At 38.9% G+C, this 15,900-nt stretch overlaps 1 protein-coding gene across 2 annotated transcripts in view; it reads left to right on the top strand.

Annotated features, from left to right (window-relative positions):
* Ca10 (carbonic anhydrase 10) overlaps nucleotides 1-15,900 on the top strand; it is a 502,636-nt gene that overhangs the window by 222,365 nt on the left and 264,371 nt on the right. The window lies entirely within an intron of this gene.

Raw genomic sequence — 15,900 nt, 5'->3', positions numbered from 1 at the left:
TGCTTGAGGTCCTCGCCCTTGGTGCTCCAAGGTCAGAAAACATAGTTGCCTTCCCTGCACGCCATGTTGGGAAAATCCTTTCTCTGAAACCCTTTACTGGGCCTTATTTTAGCTTCAATGAGGTGGAGAAAAATTTTTTAACAAAAATAAAATCAAATGTTTATCATCCTGAGAGGAAAAAACAAATAACAATCACCTTAGGTGATTTATAAGAAAATCAATAATTAATCTTCTTAGGGGCAACTTGCTGGATAAGAATCCCTGCTCCTGCTTGGAAATGCTGAGCTATGCTTTGTTATTCTCACACCTGACTCCCCCCTGCCCTCTCCTCTCCCTGTGATGAGTTCCTCCTTAATTTGTGGAAGGGCATGGTTCCTGCAGGGGCTTCTTATTGCTAGAATCCAGCATTGCACTTGCCGGCTTATTTCTATTTGGCTACCTTTTACTATCTAGTAAAATGTCAGAGGTAGAAACACACACACACACACACACACATAGAAAATTGTGTTTGAAGGTGATTTGGTTGTTGTGAACTCAGAAGGAATAAAATAATCATTTCAAAAAATTAGGATTAAAATTATAGACAGTTTTTACTGTCAGGGGCTGATTCTCCAGGGCTTGGTCTTGGTAGGCTCTGTCCCCACCCTCACCGTGGAGTTTGTACATTAATTTTTTCCTTTCTTATAAATTTGAATATATTTTCTCCCACATAACTGTCACACACACACACACACACACACACACACACACACACAAACCTCATGACTCACCAAAAATGTTAGTGACTTTGACTAAGGTCACAAGGCAGGTTTTAAAAGACATTGCCTGTGAGATTGAGACCATTTAGCTATGCAGTATTTGGATGCTGTTTAAATATGACTTGGGAAGCATTTTTTGCAGAAAGGTCCCATGGAGGTTATTTGGTTGATTACTATGATTCTATAGAAAACTAAGCTACTCTAATTATTGTTCCATTTGAAGTTTTATTTTTATAAACCCTAAAAAGAACTTGAAAAATTCTGAAAAGGAGAATCATTCATTTAAACTCATGAACATGTGTGAGTTTCCTGGTCAGGATTTAAGAAGTAAAAGTCGCAGTCTTTACTAAATATTCAGTCATCTTTTGTTTCTTGGAGAGGATGGTGATGGGTGATAATTATATTCTGGGCAGAAGAAAAACAGTAAAAACAAAAAGATCCCAAGGCAGAATGTGGTTTGGTGCCTGAGTTTCAGAAAACTCACCTGGAAGGTGGCCAACAAGTCTTGAAGCACAGACACCAAAGACAGGGTACTTGGAGCTGAGGGTGAGGATGGAGAAATTGGCTGAGATCAGATCCTGAACTCAGGAACTTAGGAACTGGATCTTTTTCCTAAGCCTTATGGCATGTATTTGAAGGATTTTTAGGGAAAGTGTACATTGGGAGTTGGAAAGCTAACACAAACAGTGGACTCATATTCCATCTTGCATCAGATCTTAGTGGAAAATGTTGATGTGAACAGAAGAAGCATACTTCAAGACTGCTTATCTCCAAAATTTATTGAAGAGACTAAGAGATAGCTGGTGTTAAAAGTCTCTCCCTTTTATGATTTTGTTGTTATTGTTTTGATGCTTTTTTGGGAGAGAGAAAGTGGATTTTTTTTTATCTTTCCAATTCAGTAAAGTGTACCTGGTCCAAATCAATTTTCAAATGCACTGGTGTTTGGGATTTTGGAAACATTTACTTTTGATGATATAAATATTTATATCTGGCACCATCTTTGTTGTCAGCAATTTGGAGACTGACTGGTCTTTGCATTTACAGGAGGTAGAAAATAAAACACAGGCACTAGCAGGATAAACTACCTGGTAATGAAATGCCAAAACTTGATAGACAATAGCTAAATCATGTTTGCAAGCTTTTTAAAGGTGGTGTTTAATGAGTTAGAGACTTGTTTTAGAAGTGAAGATTCAAATCACTGCTCTGAATTTAATTTTTTTCCTTAAAGAAATATCCAACTCAAAAGGTTTGAAAACCACCTTGTGAGATGGAGGTTTTGTAGAATTTGGGCAAGGTGCCAAATTTTTAAGTCTGAGATCAGCAGAGTAGTCGGAAGGTTACACACGCCCTTGTAACTATGTGTTTTGTGTCACACTTTTATCAGTGAGTTTTATTCCTTCTGGCGTTTAAATGTGTCTTGCACACAAAACCGTGAAGCAACTGTGCCACCACTCTGACTTGGGTTATTGTGTTTACCTTAACGTATCTGACCTGACATGGGGTCAAATGATGGAATAGAGCTTTTTCTTATAGGCTAGTGTGGAAATTCAACCTCAACACAAAACAAATAGATGAGAATCAAAATGAACTGTGACTTGGATATAATAGAGAATATTCACTTTTAGTTAAATATGAGATTTCTTTCACCTTTTAACTTGCTGATTTTCAGTGGTAGTACTTAAGCAATATTTTTGTTTATTTGTTTGTTTACATGCCTTAGAGAGGAGTGCTTTTTGCCTAGCTTTCCATATCTGACACTTGGGACTCTTAAAGATAAAATCCAAAATAATCATATTTTTTAAAATGACGCTTCCATAAGGTTGGCTGCATGTGGATATAAAGACCCCCCCTTAGAGCCAGTCTTCTACCCTTGACCCCGTTAAATTTAACATCTGGTATTCTGAATTGTTTGGTGCTAATGAATCCATTCTAAATAAAGCAACAAAATCAACTCAAGATAAAAAAAAATAATGGATGCATTTTTACAGACATCCTACTCCAATTTGGGGGATGTGGCCACTCCTTGATAAAAAATGAAAGTTCCAGGATCTAGAGCCTCTGGGGAAGAGACAGAAGGCAGAAATAACTAGCCCCAGCCTACTGACTTGGTCATAGATACTATAAGCAAAAGAGAGAGGAGAATGACTTTCAGGGGCTCATGGATTTGATACTGTCCAAGGGGGTCTGGGCACCTCTCAGTTATTAGGTGTAGGTTCTTGGAAATCTGAACAAAGAATCGAACAAAATGTACAGAAGTAGCAAGCAAAGCATGGATTTATTGAAAGTGGAATGCACTCCCACAGATGGGAGTGCACCTGAGTGAAGCAGCTCAAGGCCCCTATTCTCCTGTCCCTGTTGTAATTTAAGGTGAAGCTGGGGCTAAAGGGAAGCTGAAAGGGGCTTAAGAGGGGTGTTCTTCTTATGATTGACAGCTTTGATTGGCAGGATACTATATAATATATTTTTGACTATGCATGTCCCTACCCATAATGCATTCTGTTATAATTACATTCATATGATGTAGTCCATATGTACGAGGCTTTAAGTATGGGGGTGGGGGAGGGAGGGGGCTCAAAAGGTCATCTGAGGACAGGTTCCCCAGTCATCAGTGTATAAGCTATTTTGGGACTTTGTCTTCTGCACATACATCTCCCTTTATCATGACCACAAAAATCTAGTTCCAAGGACATTCCCAACCAGATGCTTCCTGAAGAGGGCATGTCCTAGGCAGGGCTTAGGGTAGGTCCTAAGGCACCCATTTACCCATTCTTGGCCAACCAACCAAATCCTCCTGCCTCAGATTCATCTCATCACAGAGGCTCAGTGGGGACCCTAAGTTGGGTGAGTTAAATGCAGGATGCTTCCAAACCATCCCATGACCTGAAGGACTGAGGAGAGGGAGCAGCTACCAGAACCAGGAGACAGAGCTGGGAGAGAAACACCTGACCTTCAACAAGACAAGCAGCCATTTTGGTGACACTCACAAGAATAGAGCTGGGGAGTAAAGACCCTGACCACATTCCCTTTCCTCTCCTCTTCTGCCAGACTCCCTTTGGAAAGAAGTCAGAGGCTGTAGGAGCCTGTCGATTCAGCCTCTAAGCCACAGAGAAAGATCAAGGGACAAATGGAAGACAAGTGACACCAAGCTATAGGTGTATCTACATGACCATTTCTACATTTTCCATAAGATAAATACAAGGTTAAAGGAGTCCCTATCACCTATAAAATAAGGTACAAATACTTCAGCAGGGGATCTACAGCCCTTACAATTCAGCCCTAAAGCTCATTTCCAGTGATTGTAGCCTGCTTATAATTCTCATATACCTCTTACGTCCAGTAAGATTATAATATTTATTTTAAAACTGAATGCATCTCACCTTTCCTGGGGCTGTGTGCTTTGGCTGCAGTATACCTTTACCTGACATACCACAGGACTCTCAATCCTTCCTTTTTATTTATTTATTTTTATTTTATATATTTTTCATTTTTTGGTGGTCCTGGGGTTTCAATTCAGGGCCTTATACTTGCCAGAGTAGTGCTCTATCACTGGGGCCACACCCACAGCCCTTTTTTACTTCAGTTCTTTTTTGGATAGGGTCTTGCAATTTTTCTCTAGGCTGGCCTCAGACCTATGCCTCCTAAATAGATGGGATTACAGTCATGAACCACTACTCTCAGTTATTGGTTATTTTTGCTGGGATTGGCCTTGAACCGTGATCCTCCTGATCACCTTCTGAGTTGCTGGGATTACAGTTGTAACTCACCATGCCCTCCCTTTTCTTCTTCTTATCTGCCCTCTGTGGCTCCAATGCTACTTCCTCCATGAAAATCCTCTTGGTCTCTTTGGCTGGCTGTGAAATCTCTCCTCATTTGACTCCTTAAGTACCTTACTTATCTTGCTTTTAGAATTTGAACCTTGGTCTATAGTATGTATTAGACCTGGGTTAGTAACTCTTCAGATACGCTTTCATATTTTCATTTTGTATCACTGGAGTAATCTGTGATAGTGCTGGTTTGTTAAGAGATTGTCTTTGAATACTAGGGGAAAGATTTATGTGGAATTAGTCAAAAGTTGCTATGGTTCAAGGTGGAAAAAATATGAGATGCCCCTGTGATGAATAGTAACTCTGCTGTCAGCTGAATCTGTCACTAGGACTAATCTTCAAGCATTGTATTTGCCATGAAATATTGAAACAAGTTGAAAAATATAAAATGTGAACTGGTTTTATATGTAAAATCTTCTCCCTTCTCTAGTTTTAAATTTCTCCATGAATCTCACAGCAAACTTCAGTCGACCATAATTAATCATTGCTAGTCACGATATGTCTACCTTGCTATATTCTAAAACATTTTATGTGTGAGGCATTATTGTTTCTGCAAGGAATTTATGATATATTTGGGGAAAAAGTATAGATACACAGAAGTTAAATGCCCATACCTGACTTGAATTAAGAGTAGAATAGCTATTAAAGAAGCTGTGAAATGATTAATTGGCAAGTCAGTCATTTTGGCATTAATTTTTAATGGTGATAGAAATTGGGCTGGGTGAATTAGGCTTTATTGAGGTGCCAAGAGATGAGCTAGCATGGAAAGGAAAGTAGAATGAAGTGCAGTTTGCAGGAGAGTCTCCAAATGTCAGGTGAGTTGGCTCCATGTGTACAAGATGAAAAGAAAAGGCAAAGGCAGATTCACATTGACATCAAAATATATTGCCATGGTGCTGGGTTTTATTGGATAACTTTCATAGATATGTTTTTCTTACCCATTTAAAACTCATTAGCTGTCTTTAAACACCAAGAGCCTTTTTATACTGAAACTCTGATATGGAAATGGTATGAATAATTTTATGTATATTTGTGAGATAGAGTAGACCTTTAAGGGATCCTGAAAAAATTGATGCAATTCTTACTCATCTTTATATTGAGGTTTGATAAATTCCTGACTTCTATGTTGGCAATATTCTTTCTCAGAAGAAAGCAATAAGGAGTCTCTGCCTTTGGAGCTATCTCTAACCAACAAGGAAAAGGTCAGTGATGTGAATGAAGTCCACAACAACGCCAGGACAAAGTGCCTGTATTATCATAGAAAGTATAGCAGCCAAAGTAAAGAAAATTCTGTGCATCCTCAGAAATAGATATGAAAACTTTAACAGGTGGATTTTTAAAATATCATACTTAAAATAGGGATATGATCTCATGGATACCTGGAAGATGACTCCAGAGGATTGAGAAGCTCTTTAAAATGAAATTAAGGGAATAAAAAAAAGAAGAAGAAGAATTGTTTGGAGGGAAAGGTATGGATGTGGCAGCATAGGGAGTTTTGTGAGAGATAATGTTTTTAAATGGCACATAAGAGATGTGAGAAAATGGCTTCAGTCAGGGAGGAGGACAAAAAGAGAAATGATTCATAAAATTAGTTTCAAAGATAGTATGATCCAGAATGAGTGGATTTTCTGGATTTTTCCAGAAAAATGAGAAAAGCTTTTTTAAAAGTTACCATTAGAAGAATTAGAAACAATAAGACCTCCACTTTGGGACAGAATAGATGTCATAGATAAATTGGTATGAGACCTGGGCTTGAAATCTAGGTTCAGCATTATCAACCATATATGAGAGCCTTAACCTCTCTCCACTTCAATTTCCTCATTTGTAAGATGGATATCGAAATAGCACCCACTGTTACATGAAAACTTGCACTTATTAGGCAGAGAACATGTCTGACAATGTTAGCTATTTTCAGATGTGTTGCCATTGTTGTTAGTGAGAAAACATAACTCCCATTTGAATCTCTCTGTCAAGGAAACTATGTCCACATTAGAATTAGCAACAGATGTACCAAGAGGTGAAGTGACTGCGATTCTTTGGATGACAGATTAGGAATACAGAGCCACCTCTATAGTAGCCCCAACCGAAGAAGTTGAAATGCCACAGGTATAAATGTCAAGATTTTCTTTCGGTATATATTTGTAAAAAAAAGCTTCACAGATATTTGTAAAAAAACCTTCACAGATTCAGGCAGGACAAGATATACTGTGACTGTATGTGAAAGTAGAGCAAGTTAATGGAGCCTGTTCTCAGTATGAATGAACAGCCCAGGGAAGGGGCAGGAGAAGAATGCAGCGTAACTGCACAGTACTTAATGTATCACATCCATGATAAGTGAGGTCACTGCCACTCAGTGCCTGCCCTTCAATAAGAAGACAATGTCTGGGATGTTACAGGCAGTACCCCAAGGATGAGGATCAGATCAACTCATGGAACAGTCACTGACAGTGTAAGGCAAGTACAGAGGAAGAGGAGCAAAGTGATGACAAAAGAGCCCAAATGTTCTGTCTTCAACTCTGTCTATCTACCTACTCAACCATCTACGTGAAAGGGAAATATTTCAATAAATAATTACAGAGGCCTTGTGAGAGTACATTTCCTATGCAGTCTCAGATGCAAAAAAAAAAAATAGCACTGGTGTTTGGAAGTGGCTTGAACCACACTTCAACTCAAAATAGGAAGTAGAGCTGTGTGAAAATTGAATGACTGCCTTCTGTTTCATTGAGACCACAAACAAGAAAAAAAAAAGAATTCTGATAAGCATTAAAGACTGCTTGAAATTGAAGAACATACTCAAGTCCTTTGGTTCTATATAAATGTTGGTTAGCAATGTACAACATAAGCCTAATCAGAACTGTCACTATCAGTCGCCCCCTTCATTCCCCCCATATAATGAATATATCCTAATAAAAAATTTTAATTAAAAAATGGTGGTTAGATGGGGCACATGGAATATATTTGCTTGAGACTGAGTCCAGAAGAGGATATAACACCCCCCCCCAAAAAAAAGACAACTCCCTGGAAAGTATTAGTTTTGCCTTGGGAGACACTTGCATGACTCTCTTCTCAGTCTCTATCAAAATTATCCCTCAAAGTTCCAGACACAGGACTCTTTTTCTCTGAACATATTTTGCTGTGAGTTAGCTAGAGTGAAGAATTTGGGGTCAAATGAATGTCACAGGAAAGGATTTTGATTAACAATGTAGAAATGAGGACAAGGTAATTGGGTTTGTACTTAGAGCAGAGCTTTGCACAGGAAGTTAAAGTTTTCAGTAAGCAACAATGGTGTGGTGAAAGATAAGAATAATAAGAGAGACTAAGATGCTGTATTCAAAATCAGAAAATAGATTTGGTGCAAAGGCATTCTGAAGTGGATATCACGTTCCCTCTCACCCTTGCCAAGGTAAGATCTGGGCTGAGGATTGCTGCTCACTGTCTTGGCAACTCCTGTGATGTTTATCTCTTGACATCGTCCAGAAAATCAATGCAGAGTCATTAAGCAACTCTCCCAAGGAAACACCTGCTTGTTGGCTTTCATATTTTATAAATGTTTCTAATTCTTAGTTCTCTTCTCTGTTGATTATTGGAGAAGACTTTGCTTTGCTTTGCTTTGCTTTCCTGCTTCTTGTTCCTTTATTCCCTCAGTTTCCACCCCTCCATTTTTCCTCCATGGCTCATCTTTCATACTTGCTGTCTTACCCTTTTTTCTATCTCCAGTTCTCTCCCTTTCATCTTTCTCTCCTCTTTCCCTTTCATATGTTCCCAATCCTCTTTCACCATTTTCCCTGAGTCCCTAGGGCCTTGCACCTGTACCCTCTCACTTCTGCATCAGAGTAGAACCAATCTTCCTCTTTCATAGAACATGTTAACTAAACCCAGAAAGACTGACAGTTGTGTGATTTGGGTAACAACACATAAATGAAGGAAAATTCAACTTATCCAAGAACTAAACATAATTTTTACAAGATAATAAGAGACAGATTAACTCAAGATCCTTAATTAGTTTATAGGCAGAGGAATTTCTGGAAGGAAGGTTGTCCTACAGGAGTCTCATGAGTTATATTGCCATCATATCACACCACTTTAGTTTTTCTGTATACATGATCCTGCAGGTAAAACAAGCAGTTTACAAAGTAAATATCCTCTTAAAAATAGGCAAAAAATATATTATTCACATGAACTGATTGCATTTCAGTTCTCTTACTGTCCCTTTAAATATGGGAGAGAAAAGGAGAAGGGGAAGAGGAAAACCCATGACTTAATTTTTACAGACTTCTTTCCAGTAGCCAAGGACAAGTGGTTCCATGACAAGATGACAAAACTGGTCTGGCACCTGAGCAACAGTAGAAACAGTCACCTGCTCAAAAGACGTTTCTAATTTTGATATTAAATCTGGTATCAATTTTACATTTGCTCCAATAATACCCTGAAATTGGCTGTTATTCCAAGAAGGCTGATCATTTGTCTGGTATATCAGCAAAACTGCCTCACATGAACTGTGGAGATCAAATTTTATTACAGGGAGCTCATTGTCTAGAAACAAGGTATTTTTGTCTGAAAATAAAAGTAAATAAGGCCTGATGTGATGGCACATACCTGTAATCTCAGCTACTCAGGAGGCAGAGATGGGAGGATTGCACAGTGCAAGGCCAGCCTATGCAAATAGTGGTTCATGCCTATAATCCCAGATACTCAGAAGGTGGAGGTAGAAGGATCTCAGCCTAAGGCTTGAACCTTTGTTTTAGCCCAAGGCAAAAACAAAACCACAATATCCTATTTAAAATATAAGCTATAACTTACAGGGCTTGGACATGGCTCAAATGGAAGGCCTTTGTTCAAACCCTAGTCATTAAGAAGAATAATTAATAATAATAATAAATATCCTCATCACTTTAGAAAACATGAAGTATATTCTGTTTGAAGGACTTAAAAATATTCATTTTCTTCTAAGTTCACTTTCTGAAATAAAAATAAAACTACCTTAAAAATGAAAAATGCAAATAAAAGGATAATTTTGAGTCAATGTGGAAAAAATAGTTGAATATCAGAATGACTATCAGGCTTAACTTTTCCTATGAAAAATTTAATGTCACATAGATACAATTTTACTAATGCTTCAGAAAGGATTAAGAATAACTGAAATGACCAATCCATCTTTTCCCAGCAGCATGTATTTTTAGCATGATTCTCACAGCACCATATGCAAGATCCAAACTGCAGATGAGTTAAGATTAAACATGTAGCCTAACATCTTTTCCACACAGCAAACGCAGTGACTATTCAGTAAATTAACAGTTTCATTTTGTTAATGTTAGCAGTGCCCACCTAATCTTCCAAACAGATTATTTCCCTATTTTTGTACTCAGCTCTTCATTACATGTGGCACTTAAATCTATCGCTAGTCCATTAGCCCTAAAACATATATGCTAATATGATATGATATCATAAGATGAAATGACATGATCTCAGTTTTACCAAGAGGTGAAAAAACCATCAACACAGTTTACTATGTTTTATCCAAGTAAACCTATCAAACTAGTGCATCTCAACTGCCTGAAAATATTTTCAGCTGCCTTTATATAAAAAATATCCTTGGGGCTGGAGGCATAGCTCAAGTGGCAGTGCACCTGCCTTGCAAGTTGAAGCCTGGAGTTCAAACCCCAGTACTGCAAAAAAAAAAAATTCTTGTCCTCACATGGTTCTTAATTTGTATTTTCCACTGAAACACTCAGAAAATATTTCTTCTTTTAATTGTCAAAAAGCCACTCTTCTTTCACTTTTTAGCCAACTAGCTATTTTCACTAATTTTTCAACATCGGCAACATGAATTACGTGAGCTGTGATGAAGAAAATAGGTTCAGATTATGTGAAGAATGATGCTATTTAATACTCAGCTGCTAGGTAAGTTTGAATATAAAAATCAACTGTATGTTTGTTGATGCTCAAATTAGTTATTCAGAGTGCATAAAACAAAATAAAACAAGATTTTGCCAAAATTATCAGTTCAAAATAAGTGTTGCCTCACCTTTCCACAGTCTGATGCTTTTTAAGTCTGCGATGGGGATTTTTGCTTAGGGCAATGACTTTCTAAAGAAGTGTTTGCAAGAGAAAATGGTGTGGGAATGTGGGAAGTAGGATGGGGGTGAAGGTCAGTAAAGATCTGAGTTCATCTGGACTCCAACAACAGGCTGATCCCACAGGGACTTCTTGAACATGAACAGCCCTACAGTATTACCATCTCCCTACCTTGGGAGATAGGAGACTAGTCCTTAGTAGGTTTTGAGATGGAGTACAACCCCTTCTCCCAGAATTCCCAGGCAAGGTGAATCTTGCACAGTGAGGCACCAAAGAAGTCTCAAGAGCCCATTATGTGCACCTGTTCCCATCTCCATTCAGAGACATCAAACTAGTAACTTAAAACCGATCATGGTAGGAGTCTTTATACCACAGAAACCCACAAATACTGCCCATCAGGGTGATTTGTTTTTGTATTTGTTTTTCATTTTGTTTTGTTTTCTGCAGAGCTGGGTATTTCAGACTTGCCACCATGCTGTTGCTCTTATAGGTCAAGGGCAATTTCCAAAAGAAAGGTGAACTGATTGCCATCAACACTCATAGAAGCTGGGGGACCTGTCCAGATGCATCACCAAGAATGTCTATTGTAGCTGGTGTTGAGAGAAGTTTTTTAGAATTGTTATAAATATCCATATTAGAAATGACCCCAGTGGCCACGGCTGGACCACCTGAAGAATGACACAAACTGAGCTGCTTTTGCCTTGTGTCTTACCCTGTCCAATCCAGCTGCCATGACCTTCTTTTCACAAAGGGGCAGGAGGAGGATAGGCATGATTGTATGTGTGTCTGACTTTATTTCCCTTCATTCTGATTCTTCTTTTAATAAATCTTTACTCACTTGCCTCCTACAAGCCATATTCCTCCTAATGCAAAGGTTAGGCTGGCATATGGGTTCGGCTTTTGCCTAGTGCCTTAAAAACCCTAAAGAAACATCCTCAACTTCTTTACCAGTTTAAAGACTGCAATCCCCCACCTCCCGCAACCACACACACACCAAATTCCTCTCAGTGATACCCGTTTCCAACAGCATAGCATGCAGCACTGTAAATGCATGCTGTAAGCATGTTCAAAAGCCCAAAGCAAGGAAATAGGGAGGAAGCTCTTAGGCTTTTCCAAGCAAATGATCTTTATCCTGAATATTGCCTTTTAATGATTATTTCACAGTTTCTGAATCCGAAAAGTGAGATTTAAAAAAAAAAAAAATCAGGAGTGAGGAAATAACCCTGTGCCGGGCAGTTTTGAGTCCATGCTGTTCAATCAGTTCGAAGTATTACCAGCATTTTCCTCAAGAGTATAATATACGACAACTGCCAAACTTTCCTTTTGCGATTACAAAAAGGACAGATACTGGAGCGAGCCATATTTCAGCACTGCAGGGATATAAAAAATGAACTGCTAAAATTGGCCCAGGAGGAATGAATAGCAATAAGACATCAATGTCATCTGTATACTGATTTGTGATGAATTTCCAAAAGGCCTAATGGTTTGATGCTGTGATGTATAGAGGCTTCCTGAAAGTTAATAACTGTAAGTTATCCACTTGGAAGAATGTAATGAGGAAAAGTGGTCACAGATAATATATAAATAAGTAACTTTGTTAAGATAGTCAAACTGTTCTGTGTGTTCTATGGTGTTGCCCTCTATGATTAGGAATATAAAACTAAAAGGCTTGTGAAGACATAAGAAAGGCAAATGTTATACAAACACCCAGAATTACACATTTGCTAAGGCCTTTAACTTGCATTTTAATAGATTGGGACCAATATGACAGAAGGGATGTATGAATACACATATGTTGATCACTTCCCAAGGTGAATTAATAACAACCAGAGTCCTCTGCTGGAGTCAATCAAATGGGAGTAACAAAGTCTGTTTGGAGGAACAAATGGTCCTTTCCAGTTATGAGGTCTGGTGTTTCACACATAGATTGTGTGCTTAGAGCATCTACAGATAGCTAAAGGATCTGGCATGGGATCATTCCTTCAACCTACAGCCTAGGCTCCTTTTGACCCAATCATTTTTATGTTATGTCAGGAGGCTTCTGGCTGGAAACAAGATGCATGTATATAGAAAGCACTTGAAAATGTTTGTCGAATGAAATAATAAATAAATGAGTGAAAAACATGCCCCAAGTCCTGGGGTTACAAATAGATGAGAAAAGTGAAAGTAACTAAATACATTAAATATTCACTCATTCCATTTGTGCATACATATTTTATCATATTTAATTCTCCCAAACAACTTGAAATGATCAGTTGTACAAACCAGGAAACTGCAATACATAGTTGTTAAGTAATTTACATAGAGTTGCAAGAAGCAGAGCCGAGTTTCAACCTTTGGTTGTCTGACTTCACGGCTGTATTCCTTTCCAGAATGCTGTCTTGAAGCTGAAACAGGGGAGAAATATTTTCTGTTTATATCAAGGGTACTGGAAGAAGGCATGGGATGGAAGAGTCCTTCTGTTTGCCATGTTTTGAGAAAATAGAAGAAGGTGGGCGTCCTGATCTCCTCATCTTTCAGCCTGTTAATTGTAGCTCTGCTCTCTGTTTGTTTTGTCTGTTGCACCCTGTTTTATCCTGGTGGATGGTGCCATGGGTCTGCTTTGTTTTCTGGCTGACACTCTTTCACAGCAAGGTGAAGAAGATGCACTAAATGCATTTCTGCATGGGTAGTTAATTTTCCCACACCCTTCATAAAAAAGGTGCCACTTAAAATGCCAACATTATTGTCATCACTGCACCAGTCCTAGAAGGTGCAGAGTCAGGGGAAATATAGACTTAATTTCTAGCACACAATGTGTATGCTTTCTCTCTGTGTAGAGGGTCTGTGTAGAGGGTAGTGCTACCTTCTCTGCTTCCTCTGCTGCTTCTCCTTTCTGCTCCATCTCTCTTGCTATATGATAAGGACACACCTTGGTGTTCTGCATCTGGCATAGTGTCCTCCAAACTATGAATTTTATTCTGAAACTCTGATAGACACATTTTCAAACTCTGCAGGTCGCAGAGAAGACCCAGAATAACTTTAAAAGTCATGAGCTTCAAAGGACTGGCCAACATAAATGGCTTGTCCCTGTTTCTCCTAGGCATTCATCCTTTAAGTCATTTCATATCACGTGCATAATTTAACAGGGGTGAAGCTGACACATCTCTGCCATTCATTCCTCAATCAGCCCTCAGTTCTCTGGGGATAATAATGATGGAAATTTTAGAGTTGTCCTTTTCCTAATCCAGAATTAACACTGAAAGGAATGCAAGGGTGACCCTTGATTTTTAAGAGATACCAGGAGTAGGGAAATCAGATCAAAGACTTAAAATTTCAGTGATATTGGCTCAGTGTCCTTACTAAGATTACCACTGCCAGCTTGCTCGGTCCCCCAGGCTCCTCCCTTTTGTGTGGGTCTGGATAAGACATGTTTCCTGCGAGGCTGGCCTTGGGGAGGTGGCTTGCTCACTCCTGCTTCTCTCACCCACCAGCACTCCACTCTTTCAGGCTTTGCTGCAGTAAGACACTGTTTCTCCCATCCCGGCAGTGTTATTTCCCCAAAGCAAGCAAAGGCCTTCTTCCCAATCCCGAGTAATCTGACCTTAAAAGGACTTCAGCCTTCTTTTGAGTTTCTCAGAATATAGCATGGCTTTTACAATTTCATAGAAGCCTTTGACAAAAATTTTAACATGAACTCCGGCAACTTGCTTGGAAGCTGTTTGAATGACCTTGCCAAGTGAGCCTCAGAAGTGCTCAGCCACCTTTAATAGGGCTTATCATCTTAGGCATATGTCCACACACTCCTGCTCGGTCATTCACTCTGCCTTCACTTCCTCATCTACCAGACATTCGTGAGTCTCCTTTCTCTGTTTTTCTTGGAAGTCTCACCATCAGTTCCAGAGTTCCTCTTGCTGAGAGAGCCCTGAAACCTTTATGTGAATGGATTCCTTGAGGTGAGAGCCAATACCTTCTGATTCTAGAGGAATAAGCAAATTAAGCTCTACTCAACTCCCTGGGCATAGGAAAGAAATTGCTTCCTCAGCATCCTGCCTTTGTAAATGGACGCCCTCCTTTCTGCCTCTTAGTTTCAGCCTTCCCTCCGTTACAAGAGTGGGCAAAGACATTGGGCCGAGCTTCTCTTCCTATAAATGAAGTTGCAACTGTGGTCGCACCGACAAGTGAGCTGCCTAAGAGGCCCGTGAGCTCTTTTTCTATTAACAGGAATGTAGCATTATTAGAAAGGACTACGAGGCTTAGATGGATATTTTATACTTTTGTTGCTAAGGATTTTCAAAAGATAAAATATATATTATACTGCACGGAGTACATGAAAGTTCAGTAAAATATGATAAGGCTGCCTCACATGCTGCTCTCTTGAGTATGATAGCAGGAAAATGTTTTCCTCTGACAGCTTCTCATAATGGATGGAAATATTCCCTCTCATTGCGCACACAGTGCAAGGTTTGAGGCATATTCTGGGAGTCAGGTAATCTGCCTCTGAAATACTGGTATTTGAAAAGCAAATTTAAGGCTTAGGACATTTTCAGTTTATGTCATTGACACTGATGTTAGTAAACTCTTTCTCTAGCTATGAAGAAGAGAAATGGCAGACAAGTTTTTCTTTTCCAGTTGCCATTTGCTTTATAGAGATTGTAGAATATGCAACACAGTAAATAGACTATGAAGGTGGCAGGATGCATGAACAAAAGGAACACACTTGGACTCCAATGGTCCTTTAGCAAGTTATTTTACCTCCTGAGACCATTTCCTGATCTATAAAGTGGACTTAATATTAAAGAATTGTGATGAGGATCACAACTTTTTGTAAGGCTCCCATTATTGTGCCTAGCTCAATAGTCTTTCCACAACTTAATGTTAATTTAACAGAGAAACAGCCAACCCGAAAATTATAACAAGAGAGGCTGCCCATGTAATATGTTTGTGATTTGAAGTCAATATCATTTATGCCAGCAGTAGTGCTATACTTCTTAGCCCATAAAAGAAGTAAAGGTACTATGTAAACCTGGTGAAATACATGCTAGATCTGGAGGCTTTGCAGAATGCGTGCTTTGTGCTTTTGGTACCTTTTAGTCTTCATGAAGTATAGTAATATGTGTAATATACTCATGTAACTAGTCATTGTACCACATAATATGGCATGTAACCATTTCTAATGGGCTGTCAAGTTATTTGGCATATGGTGGGTGTCATTAAACATGTCTTGAAATTGTTGGTAGGTACATAATAGATGTTACTGCATT

The sequence above is a fragment of the Castor canadensis genome, chromosome 11 (assembly GCF_047511655.1).
Source record: "Castor canadensis chromosome 11, mCasCan1.hap1v2, whole genome shotgun sequence".
NCBI lineage: Eukaryota > Metazoa > Chordata > Mammalia > Rodentia > Castoridae > Castor > Castor canadensis.
The sequence above is the reverse complement of the archived record's forward strand: the minus strand, read 5'-3'. Positions and strand labels throughout refer to the sequence as shown.